Genomic DNA, 11,755 nt, shown 5'->3' on the forward strand with positions numbered 1-11,755 from the left:
TTTGGTCAGGTGAATACAGGGTTATAAATACAAAATCAAATAGGGGTAATGCAGGAGTAGGTTTAATAATGAATAAATAAATAGGAGTGCTGGTAAGCTACTACCAACAGCATAGTGAACGCATTATTGTGGCCAAGATAGACACGAAGTCCATGCCTCCTACAGTAGTACAAGTTTATATGCCAACTAGCTCTGCAGATGATGAAGAAATTGATGAAATGTATGATGAGATAAAAGAAATTATCGAGGTAGTGAAGAGAGACGAAAATTTAATAGTCATGGGTGACTGGAATTCAAGAGTAGGAAAGGGAGAGAAGGAAACATAGCAGGTGAATATGGATTGGGGAGGAGAAATGAAAGAGGAAGCCGTCTGGTAGAATTTTGCACAGAGCATAACTTAATCATAGCTGACACTTGGTTCAAGAATCATAAAAGAAGGTTGTATACATGGAATAATCCTGAAGATACTAGAAGGTATCAGACAGATTATATAATGGTAAAACAGAGATTTATGAACCAGGTTTTAAATTGTAAGACATTTCCAGGGGCAGATGTGGAGTCTGACAACAATCTATTGGTTATGAACTGAAGATTAAAACTGAAGAAACTGCAAAAAGGTGGGAATTTATGGAGATGGGACCCGTATAAACTGACTAAAGCAGAGGTTGTACAGAGTTTCAGGGCGAGCATAAGGGAACAATTGACAGGAATGGGGGAAAGAAATACAGTAGAAGAAGAATGGGTAGCTTTAGGGATGAAATAGTGAAGGGATAGGAGGATCAAATAGGTAAAAAGACGAGGGCTAGAAGAAACCCTTGGGTAACAGAGGAAATACTGAATTTAATTGATGAAAGGAGAAAATATAAAAATGCAGTAAATGAAGCAGACAAAAAGGAATACAAAAGTCTCAAAAATGATAACGACAGTAAGTGCAAAATGGCTAAGCTGGGATGGCTAGAGGACAAATATAAGGATGTAGAGGCTTATCTCACTAGGGGTTAGATAGATACTGCCTACAGGAAAATTAAAGAGTCCTTTGGAGAAAGGAGAACCACTTGCATTAATATCAAGAGCTTTGACGGAAACTCAGTTCTAAGCAAAGAAGGGAAAGCAGAAAGATGGAAGGAGTATATAGAGGGTCTATACAAGGGCGATGTACTTGAGGACAATATAATGGAAATGGAAGAGGATGTATATGAAGATGAAATGGGAGATATGATACTGCGTCAAGAGTTTGACAGAGCACTGTCGAAACAAGGTCCCGGGAGTAGACAACATTCCATTAGAACTACTGACAGCCTTGGGAGAGTCAGTCCTGACAAAACTCTACATCTTGTGAGCAAGATGTATGAGATAGGCGAAATACCCTCAGACTTCAAGAAGAATATAACAATTCCGATCCCAAAGAAAGCAGGTGATGACAGATGTGAAAATTACCGAACTATCAGTTTAATAAGTCACAGATGCAAAATACTAACGCGAATTCTTTACAGACGAATGGAAAAACTGATTGAAGGCGACCTCGCGGAAGATCAGTTTGGATTCCGTAGAAATGTTGGAACACGTGAGGCAATACTGACCCTACGACTTATCCTTAGAAGAAAGATTAAGGAAAGGCAAACCTACGTTTCCAGCATTTGTAGACTTAGAGAAAGCTTTTGACAATGTTGATTGGAATACTCTCTTTCAAATTCTGAAGGTAGCAAGGGTAAAATACAGGGAGCGAAAGGCTATTTACAATTTGTACAGAAAGCAGATGGCAGTTATAAGAGTCGAGGGCTATGAAATGGAAGCAGTGGGTGTGAGACATGGTTGTAGCCTATCCCCGATGTTATTCAATCTGTATATTGAGCAAGTAGGAAAGGAAACAAAGGAAAAGTTCGGAGTAGGTATTAAAATCCATGGAGAAGAAATAAAAACTTTGAGGTTCACCGATGACATCGTAATTCTGTCAGAGACAGCAAAGGACTTGGAAGAGCAGTTGAACGGAATAGACAGTGTCTTGAAAGGAGGGTATAAGATGAACATCAACAAAAGCAAATCGAATATAACGGAATGTAATCGAATTAAGTCGGGTGATGCTGAGGGAATTAGATTAGGAAATGAGACACTTAAAGTAGTAAAGGAGTTTAGCTATTTGGGGAGCAAAATAACTGATGATGGTCGAAGTAGAGGGGATATGAAATGTAGACAGGCAATGGCAAGGAAAGCGTTTCTGAAGAAGAAAAATTTCTTAACATCGAGTGTAGATTTAAATGTCAGGAAGTCGTTTCTGAAAGTATTTGTATGGAGTGTAGCCATGTATGGAAGTGAAACGTGGACGATAAATAGTTTAGACAAAAGGGAATAGAAGCTTTCGAAATGTGGTGCTACAGAAGAATGCTGAAGATTAGATGGGTAGATCACATACCTAATGAGGAGGTATTGAATAGAATTGGGGAGAAGAGGAGCTTGTGGCACAACTTGACTAGAAGAAGGGATCGGTTGGTAGGACATGTTCTGAGACATCGAGGGATCAGCAATTTAGTATTGGAGGGCAGCGTGGAGGGTAAAAATCGTAGAGGAAGACCAAGAGATGAATACACTAAGGAGCTTCCGAAGGATGTAGGCTGCAGTAGTTACTGGGAGATGAAGAAGCTTGCACAGGATAGAGTAGCATGGAGAGCTGCATCAAACCAGTCTCAGGACTGAAGACCACAACAACAACAACCTGCCTATAACTAATATTATCTCTTGTGAAAGTGTGTGAACGTTACGAAATGTTTGAGATATTGTGATACATGTAACTGAGACTAGGCTGCCTAGTTTGATGTGGAAATAGCTTCCACATGGCACCGACTTTTTCCTTTGGAAAATGAATCGGAGTAACGCCTTATTCTATACAACTGTCCCACTCATACCTTACATATCGTCAGCAGTGTGTAATGATTGGAATAAAGAGGTCGCAATTTAGGAATGTAGTTATCAGGGCTCCCACAAGAGTTAGTACTGAAGTCATTCTTGTTATATGCTAATTAAGTGATGACCCTTTTTCCCATTGAAAATATCATATATTCGCTGACGACCTTGAGTTATACCTACGTGGTTGCCTAAAAAAACCGCACACAGCCATCCAGAATGTGAAAGTTGATTTACTTGCTTTATCAGAAAGTGCGCAGAATGTAGTTCTGAGACTTACCCATCTAAGGTGCAAGCAATCTTAGTCTCTCACAAAAGACTTATAACTCGTCAGCTCAGAGAATCTATTCCAGTCCTAATCCCGAAAAGCACAAAATTGCCTTTTCTTCTTCTGCAGATTTTGGACCAGGACCTACCCTGGGCTGAAAACACATCTGCAGTCTGTAAGAAGGTGTCGGCATCACATTATTCATTGCACAAATATAGAAAAGTATTTCGTCTCTAGCTTGAAAGAGAAACGCGGTAGGTAACACCAATACTCCCCATTTTTGTTTATGGTGATCCTATTCTCCAAGGACTTTCACACGAGAGTTCATATCGTTTGAAACTGGCAATGAATGTTAGCATGGGATACATTTGTGAAGTACGATACTTCGACCGTATCACTCCTGGCTATGAACGTTTATCATGACTACACGCCGTGTTTGCTGCAGGTTCTTGTCAATCGCTGCGTACCTTTCTATTTATCTTCATCTCTTAGACTACTGGCTGAACAACACAACGGCAATACTCGTTCTCAGCACAGTACAATCCTCTCAGTAACAGTACACAACACTTCCACATTCTCTAACAAATTTAGTATATCAGGAACCCGGGTTTGGAACCATGTGGAGAAATTAAAGTCCTTTCAAATTTCGAAAGACAGCTAACGGCCCATCTTCGGTCAGAATGGTTCTCTCTTCTTGAGCTTACTCTCATCAACGCTCCATCACTTTTCTCATCCCTTGTCTACAGAGTTCTCTACTGAAATTTTCTTCATTCCTAGCATCCTGTGACACTTTCATTTCAATCCACTCCTCTTTTATTATCCATTCCACTGCCTCCAATACCAAACAAGGATTCAAAAAGGCTAAACTAATCATTAACATTTTAATGCCTCCATTGATTTATTATAATTGTTAGTGATACTATTATTATTACTGTTATTTAGAATTATTATTTTTGTTAATAATGCTGTTGTTGTGTAACAGCTAATTAATCTCATTCCTAATTCGTCCATTATTTGATCATCATTATTAGTTGTACTACTACTATTATTAGCATTCCTATTATAATTTTTTTTAATAGTGCTTAACATTATTGTGTTTTTATGTAATTTTTTTGTACATGTTTGTTTTTTCAAATGTAAGAACCTGATCTGGTCAGGCTTATAAGAAATAAATAGATAAATAAATATGTGTTAAGCGGTCCGAGTTTAGCGTTCATCTCCATCCGTTGTGCTGTGTCAAGCACATATGAGAAAATTTTTGTCATTCTTTTGCGAAAAACCGCTGTGGTATGATCGCAATTATGCGTGTAAATAGTTTACTGTATGGATGTGAACATGTTCTAGATCCGCCATCCTTATACCTTGTCCATTGTGAAATGCAAGACGTAGCAGAAGTCAGCCACCGGACAGCGCAGACTCCAGAGATGATACAACACTGCCGAAAAGATGACCCCTTCACGAAATCCCCGACGTCTGATTCTAATAGTTAATGGAGTGTCAAAAACCGAAGTTGTACTATGCGTTGGTCAATTTTGATGGTTTCCTTTTGAATTTAGCATGTAAACTACAGAGTTGTTCGCTACAGCTGCACGAGAGGGGTGCTAAACGCAATTTCGTAGAAATGCGTATGTCGGTAATCGTAGGCAGAAGTTTAGCAGATATTTGGAGTTGACATCTGGTGGGGTCAGACAAGTTTTAGTGCAGATACACTGTGTGGCATGTCGAAATGAAGATGAGTACCAATGATTTTAGTTACTTGGATTGATATCCCGTGAAGACCTATGTTTAATTTTTATTTTTCTAGGTTCCAAAAATAAAGTTCAGCTCCTACGAAATATCTTAGTTGTGGCAAGGGCCATTTGTGAGATTTTAAGTTGGTGAGAGGGTACATTAATTTTTGTAGTGACGGAGGGTCACGTGTATATGACAGTTAGTACAAATGTTAGTGTTTGTTATTGGAATGGTATTTTATGGTCTAGCAATCGTCAAATTTTCTGTGATGAACTTTCAGGTCGCATTTTCACACTGCCAGAGGTAACAGGGTGGATGAAAATTCATGTTACTGGGTTATGTGATGTACTGATGCATTGAGTGAGGTAATGTCTCCATTGCGGTTGTGGTTTAGGTGTGGCACTAACAGTAACATTCACAAATTTAGCTTACTCGCTTTCAAGTTGTTGCCTTAAAGGAACTGAAATCGGACCTTTGACAGATTTGGTTGTTTGAAAGTTTATACACCTCAGGGAACCACCAGTACAAAATGCATAGCAATATCTAGACTTGGAAATTTAAAAAAGTCGAGTTACTGCTTGAATGTTTAACTGATGATTATAAGGGGATGCGTATCGACAACGGTTGCAGATGTTTAGAAACGCACTTTCTGAATGAATGTTAATGTAAGGTTATGGTACAAAGTGGCTGTGGCATTTAGGACTTTGTTTTGTTTTCGTTGTTTTGTTATAACCGTATTGTGGGAAAGGCTGTTTACCTTCGATTTAAAACCTACGAAAATCACTAGTAATTTGAGTTTACTGACTACACGGACTGCAACATTGGCCATAAGATAATTATATCTTCCTTATAACTGTGCTCTGTCACTTGGTAGTGATCGGTAGTATTCAAAAAATGGTCAAATGTGTGTAAAATGTTATGGGACTTAACTGTTAAGGTTATCAGTCCCTAAGCTGACACACTACTTAAACTAAATTATCCTAAGGACAAACACACACACTCATGCCCGAGGGAGGACTTGAAACACCGGCGGGACCATCCGGTTATATTCAGTTTGGTGTGAAATAATAGAATGCTTTATTTTGACGGATGAGTACAAAAATTTATCGAGTATTTATCTTTGGAAGACAAAGATACAGATTTCGTTTCATAATTAACGAACGGTATTCAATCTGGTTAAACGTTATTACTGTGTTTTTATTTGAAAAGAGACTCAGTGAGAGTGCTTAGAGATAACTCTATGAGTTATTACAATGTCTATCAACGCTGATATGTTAATATTCTGACAGTTTGGAACTCCATATCGAAAGCAACGATAGAGAAAGACAGCGACTGAGTGTTTTAAGCAGACAGAAAAATTAATATTTTGACAAAATTAATTCAGACTGATAAAGGGAGAACTCTTTATCTCGATAGCTAGTCCATTTCGATTAATGGTGTACTTCTGCGTGTACCTCGCCGTTGTTGTTTCTATTTTATACATGAAATGAAGATAGCTCGGGAGAACTCCCAAAACTACACCATTAAAAAATTTGTCCTTTCGTTTCAACTTCTGTTAAATAATACGTGATTCACGCTTGAAACTACGAAATGTCTCTCAAACAGTAGAAGCAATGGGGTCTTTTGGATGCGCCGGAATTTACGAGTACCGGTATCTGGTACTGAGGTTCACCTCATATGCACTGATGTCTACACGTCAAAAGCAACCGATAAAAGATGATAAGAGACGTAGTCGGGCAGCACAATAAATGATTACCCTTCTTTTCTCAAAGAAATACACGTAAATATCTTCATGTGGTGGCAGCCCAGCGCGAGGCGAGACTTCCGATGTTTAACGCCCTCGTAAAGATAAGTTACTTAGAATGTAACAAGAATTAGTTTAATCAAATTAATCATAAATACGTTTATTAGTGCGTTTTCATGTTTAATACTAAAGGCATCACTTTCCTTTACGTATTAGTCCACAAAAAAAAGGCGAAAAGATCGTAAGATCCGGTTGCCATCACACTTTCATTTACGTTTTGGTACGCTAAATGTAAAGAATCCCGTTGAATTGTTCTGTTTTTTTTTCAACAATTTAATTTGAGCGTGTCCATTCATTACTAACTTCATACTTCAGGGGGAAAAAAGCGAAAGTCTTAAGTTGTTTCATTTAGAAACTTTAACACTATTCGTTTGTTTATATACAGTTTGTCCACAGTAAAATTACATCCTACTGTGAATAATTAACAAATACTGCATATAAGTGAGCACAAAGACCTTGCTGAGAGAGGAAATAAATACTTTTTTCGTTATATCGTACATACGAAGGCTAACATGCTGTTAATAAATTATAAAAATTCATGTAGTGTAAAGTGAGTTCGGTGATTTCATTCTATTTTTAAGCGTGCAATCTCTGTTGTTGCTTACGAAAATGATTGATAATACTGTCGGATACTCAGAGAAGGAGAGATATCTGCAGACTTTGCTTCTAATTTCACTGGAGTGGTTTTAGGATGGAAATTAATGGGTATCTCAAAGACGCTTTCACATGAAACTGTAGACTCTCAAAAAAGAGAAGAGAATCGCTGTACAGGAGGCAAAGATTGGTGGTCTTGAGGCCCAAGCAGACGTCGCGAAATTTGTACAAGATAGGTTAATGGGCAAAATAAAGCATGGGGACTGGGTAAAGGTACCAAGCAATGGACGAAATGGGAGGAGCTCTTCAACTTCATCTACTCAATGTAGGTTAGTATCAAGAACAGTAGGGAGAAAAGAGGCTTCCTGCTAGGTAATAGCCATAGGATGGATATAGGCGAAATGGTACAGGTCAAATTGTCATGAAACATACTGCATTTGTGCAAAGGTTTTGGCAAAGAGGGTCAGGTTATTGTAATAGACAGATAAGAGAAGAACCTGGCTAAGAACGGTAATTAAAGCATTAGGAGTGACTTGGATTAAATAGGAGCAGCAACTACTCTTGCAAGTGTAAGGAAAAGCATTGTGGAGGTCCTGCTGCGCCATATCCAGCCGTGAGTTAACACTGCTGTGAGCTGTGTGAATACAGAGGCCGGCCTCTGTGGCCGAGCGGGTCTAGGTGTTTCAGTGCGGAACTGCGCTGCTAATACGGTCGCAGGTTCGAATCCTGCCCCGGGCATGGATGTGTGTGATCTCCTTAGGTTAGTTAGGCTTAAGTAGTTCCAACTGTAGGGGACTGATGACCTCAGATGTTAATTCCATAGTTCTTGGAGCCATTTGAACCATTTGAATGCAGAGGTGGGAAGTGCTGTTGACTGAAATGAAATCTCGTATTAGTGCTATGGTTGTTGGTAGGGAAAGACAGATTGACTGAAATTCTTGACAACAGTTTACAAGGGTGCAAGGGTGTCACCATCACACAAAGTAAGATCCCAGTGGTTTCTAATGTCAGAGATCGATCTCTGTGGGTTATAATTAGGATTCAGGCAGCCTGTTTTGAAGGAAATCAAAGTAACAGAGGCGCCCCACAAAATGCCTAAGAATACACATAAAAGTAAGATTAGCTTATTTCATAAAAATATTAGAGAACTGAGTAACAAGTTAGTAGCTTCTTGTGAGTTTGGAAAATTTAGAGAGCTATGGAAAGATAGACATTCTGTGCCTGTATCAGAAAAATATAACCAAAGGTTTAGTTAACTTATATACAAAAACTTACACTCTGAAGGCTTAGTCATGGAGAACTAATACAAGAAAAAAGTAGTTTTTACGTGTATTAAAACAGAATAGAATTTCAGAAACAGAAAAATGGTTCATGTACAACTGTAACTGCATATAGATGCATACTGGGAGATTTTGAACTGTTAATGAGGAGTCTGGATACTTTAATGTGCTGTATGTCAGACAACAGCAAACAGTTAATAGTCTTTGGTGACCTAAATGTAGATTTTCTAAAGGATTCTGTTAGAAAAAATTACCTGGACACAATATTATATCCTACAATTTGGTTTCAAAAATTAACTATCCAGCAATAGAACACTAATGGATTATGTTTTCTTTGGTGAAGCTCAAAGGAAGAAAATAACTGTTCACCCAGTAAGACATGCTCTCTCTTACGTGATGCACATTTAGTTAGGATCAATAACTCATCACCTTTGAGCATCGATACAACTCAGTGGAAATCAGAATAATTAGTGACTCAAGGACAAATGTTCTTAAGAACAGTTGAAGTAACATGGGATGAAATTTATAATGAGCCAAATCGTAACATTAAATTTAATCTATTCCATTATAAAGTCAAATGATCATCCGAAATTAACTTTCTGAATAAGCTAATCAGAAAAGACACTAAACAGCCATTTAAAAAACCATGGACTACTAGAGAGATGAAACTATCTTCTAAAAGGAAAGATGAAATTCATGTTCTGGCAAGAAGAAGTAGAAATCCTTCAACTGTTGCACACTGCAAAAACAACTGAGAATTAATGAAAAAGCTTATTAAAATTAAAGGAATATGCACATAATTTGAGAACTCAGTAATTTCATCAACAGACTGAAGGCTATACGGAACATAGGGATACGTGTGACAGGACCACCAGCCACAGAACAGTGTAACATGACCATTGACCTGAATGGAAGGGCTATAAATTATGAGTCACAGGTGGTAAGTGTATTTGTACAGAACAGGATAACATGACTATTGAACTGAATGGAAGGGCTATAAATTATGAGTCACAGGTGGCAAATGTATTCGTTTCATAAGTATAGTGGAAAGTTTAGGGTCGAATACTCCAAGAGAAAATCTCACAAGCAAGCTGGATATATACCTCTCATCTAATTCAGAGGGACTGAAATACGCCATTGTTAAACCTCTTTTAAGAAAGATGATAAGAGAGCTGTCAAAAACTACTGAACTGTTTCACTGCTGACATTATTTTCAAAAATTTTTGAGAAGAGGATATATTCTATAACAGCAGTAGAATAGAACCCTACCAACAATGATATCCTCATCAAATCACAGTATGATTTTCAGAAGAGTTGCTGTACTGAGAATGCCATTTACATGTTCACTCACCAGATTTTAGGAGCATTAAATAATAAAACAGTGCTGTTTGTTGTTTTTGTGACCTATCTGAAGCATTTGATTGTGTGAATCATAGTATTCTCCCACATAAAATATGTTGTTTCGGACTGATGATATAAGCAACGAATGGATAATATATCTTACTAAAAGTAGAGACATAGTAATTCTACCATTTCGCTCTGAGGACATGATTCTGACTGGGGAGAAATCATGTATGGGGTACCCAACTCAGATTTAGGTCCACTGTTGTTCCTTATATAAGTAACGGAACAGCCATCCAGTATTCAACAAACAGAAGTAGTTATTTTTGGAGATGACACTAGAATTGCAATCAGTTCAAGCATGCATACAGAAAAAGAAGGAATGATAAACAAAGTTGTTAAAAGGATTATTACCACTTTTCAATCAGTACATCAAGGAAGCAATGATTGAAATAAAAGAGAGGTTCAGGAGTGGAATTGAAATTCGAGGTGAGAGGTTATCAATGATACAAATCACTGATGACATTGCTATCCTGAGTGAAAGTGAAGAAGAAGTTCATGATCTTCAGAACAAAATGAACAGTCTGAAGAGTACAGAGTATAGATTGTGAGTAAATCGAAGAAAGAACGCAATGAGATGTAGTATAAATGAGAACAGCGGGAAACTTAACATCAGGACTGATGGTCACGAAGTAGATGAGGTTAATGAATTCTGCTACCTAGGCAGTAAAACAACCAATGACGGGCAGAGCAATGGGGTATCGAAAGCAGACTAGCAATGGCAAAAAGGGCATTCCCGGCCAGGAGAAGTCTACTGATATCAAACATTGGCCGTAATTTGAGGAAGAAATTTCTGAAAATGTACGTCTGGTACGCAAGGTGGTGAAACGTAGACTGTGGGAAACCCGGAACATACGAGAAACATAGCATTTGAGATGTGGTGCTAATGACGAGTGTTGAAATATAGGTGTACTGTTAAGGTAACGAATTAAGAGGTTCTGCACATAATCGGAGAGGAAAGGAATATGTAGAAAACACTCAGAAGGAGAAGGGACAGGAAGATAGGACATCTGTTAAGACATGAGGGAATGACTTCCATGGTACTAAAGGGAGCTGTAGAGGGAAAAAACTGTAGAGGGAGAGAGATTGGAATACATCCAGCAAATAATTGAGGACGTAGGTTGAGGACATAGGCTGACATGAAGAGGTTAGCAGAGGAGAGGAATTCGTGGTGGGCCGCATCAGGCCAGTCAGAAGACTGATGACCGGAAAAAAAAACGCTTTCCCTGCGAGTCGTCTTTATTTTAAAAAGACACAACATGCTTAGTTTTGCACATTTAGTGATACTATACCATTTATAAATACAACACATGTAAGGAAATAGTAAACAGGGTAGAAACATCGAAATTATTAGATGTCCTTATCGATGAGAAATTAAACTGGAGAAAGCTCATCTTATAACTCCTGAACCAACTTTGTTCAGTCAGATTTGCACCTAGGGTCACCGCAGACTAGGTGAGAGACAAATCAGTATGTTGACATATTTTGCACATCTTCATTCAATAATGTAATATGGAATAATGTTCTGGGATAACTCTTCTTTAAGAAACAAAATCCTCGTAGCTCCTAAACGTGTTGTGTGAATAACATGTACTGTTCACCCAATATCATGTTGTAGACATCTCTTTAAGGAATTCTGAGTACTTGTTCACATTCATGAAGCCTGTTGTAAGGAATCCACTACAGATTAAATGGAGCAATGACAAATATAAATACAGTCCCAGAAGAAAAATAAACCACATTCATTAATCGACATTAATGTTGCCTTTATCACAAAAA

The sequence above is a fragment of the Schistocerca americana genome, chromosome 1 (assembly GCF_021461395.2).
Source record: "Schistocerca americana isolate TAMUIC-IGC-003095 chromosome 1, iqSchAmer2.1, whole genome shotgun sequence".
In the NCBI taxonomy this organism is placed as follows: Eukaryota; Metazoa; Arthropoda; class Insecta; order Orthoptera; family Acrididae; genus Schistocerca; species Schistocerca americana.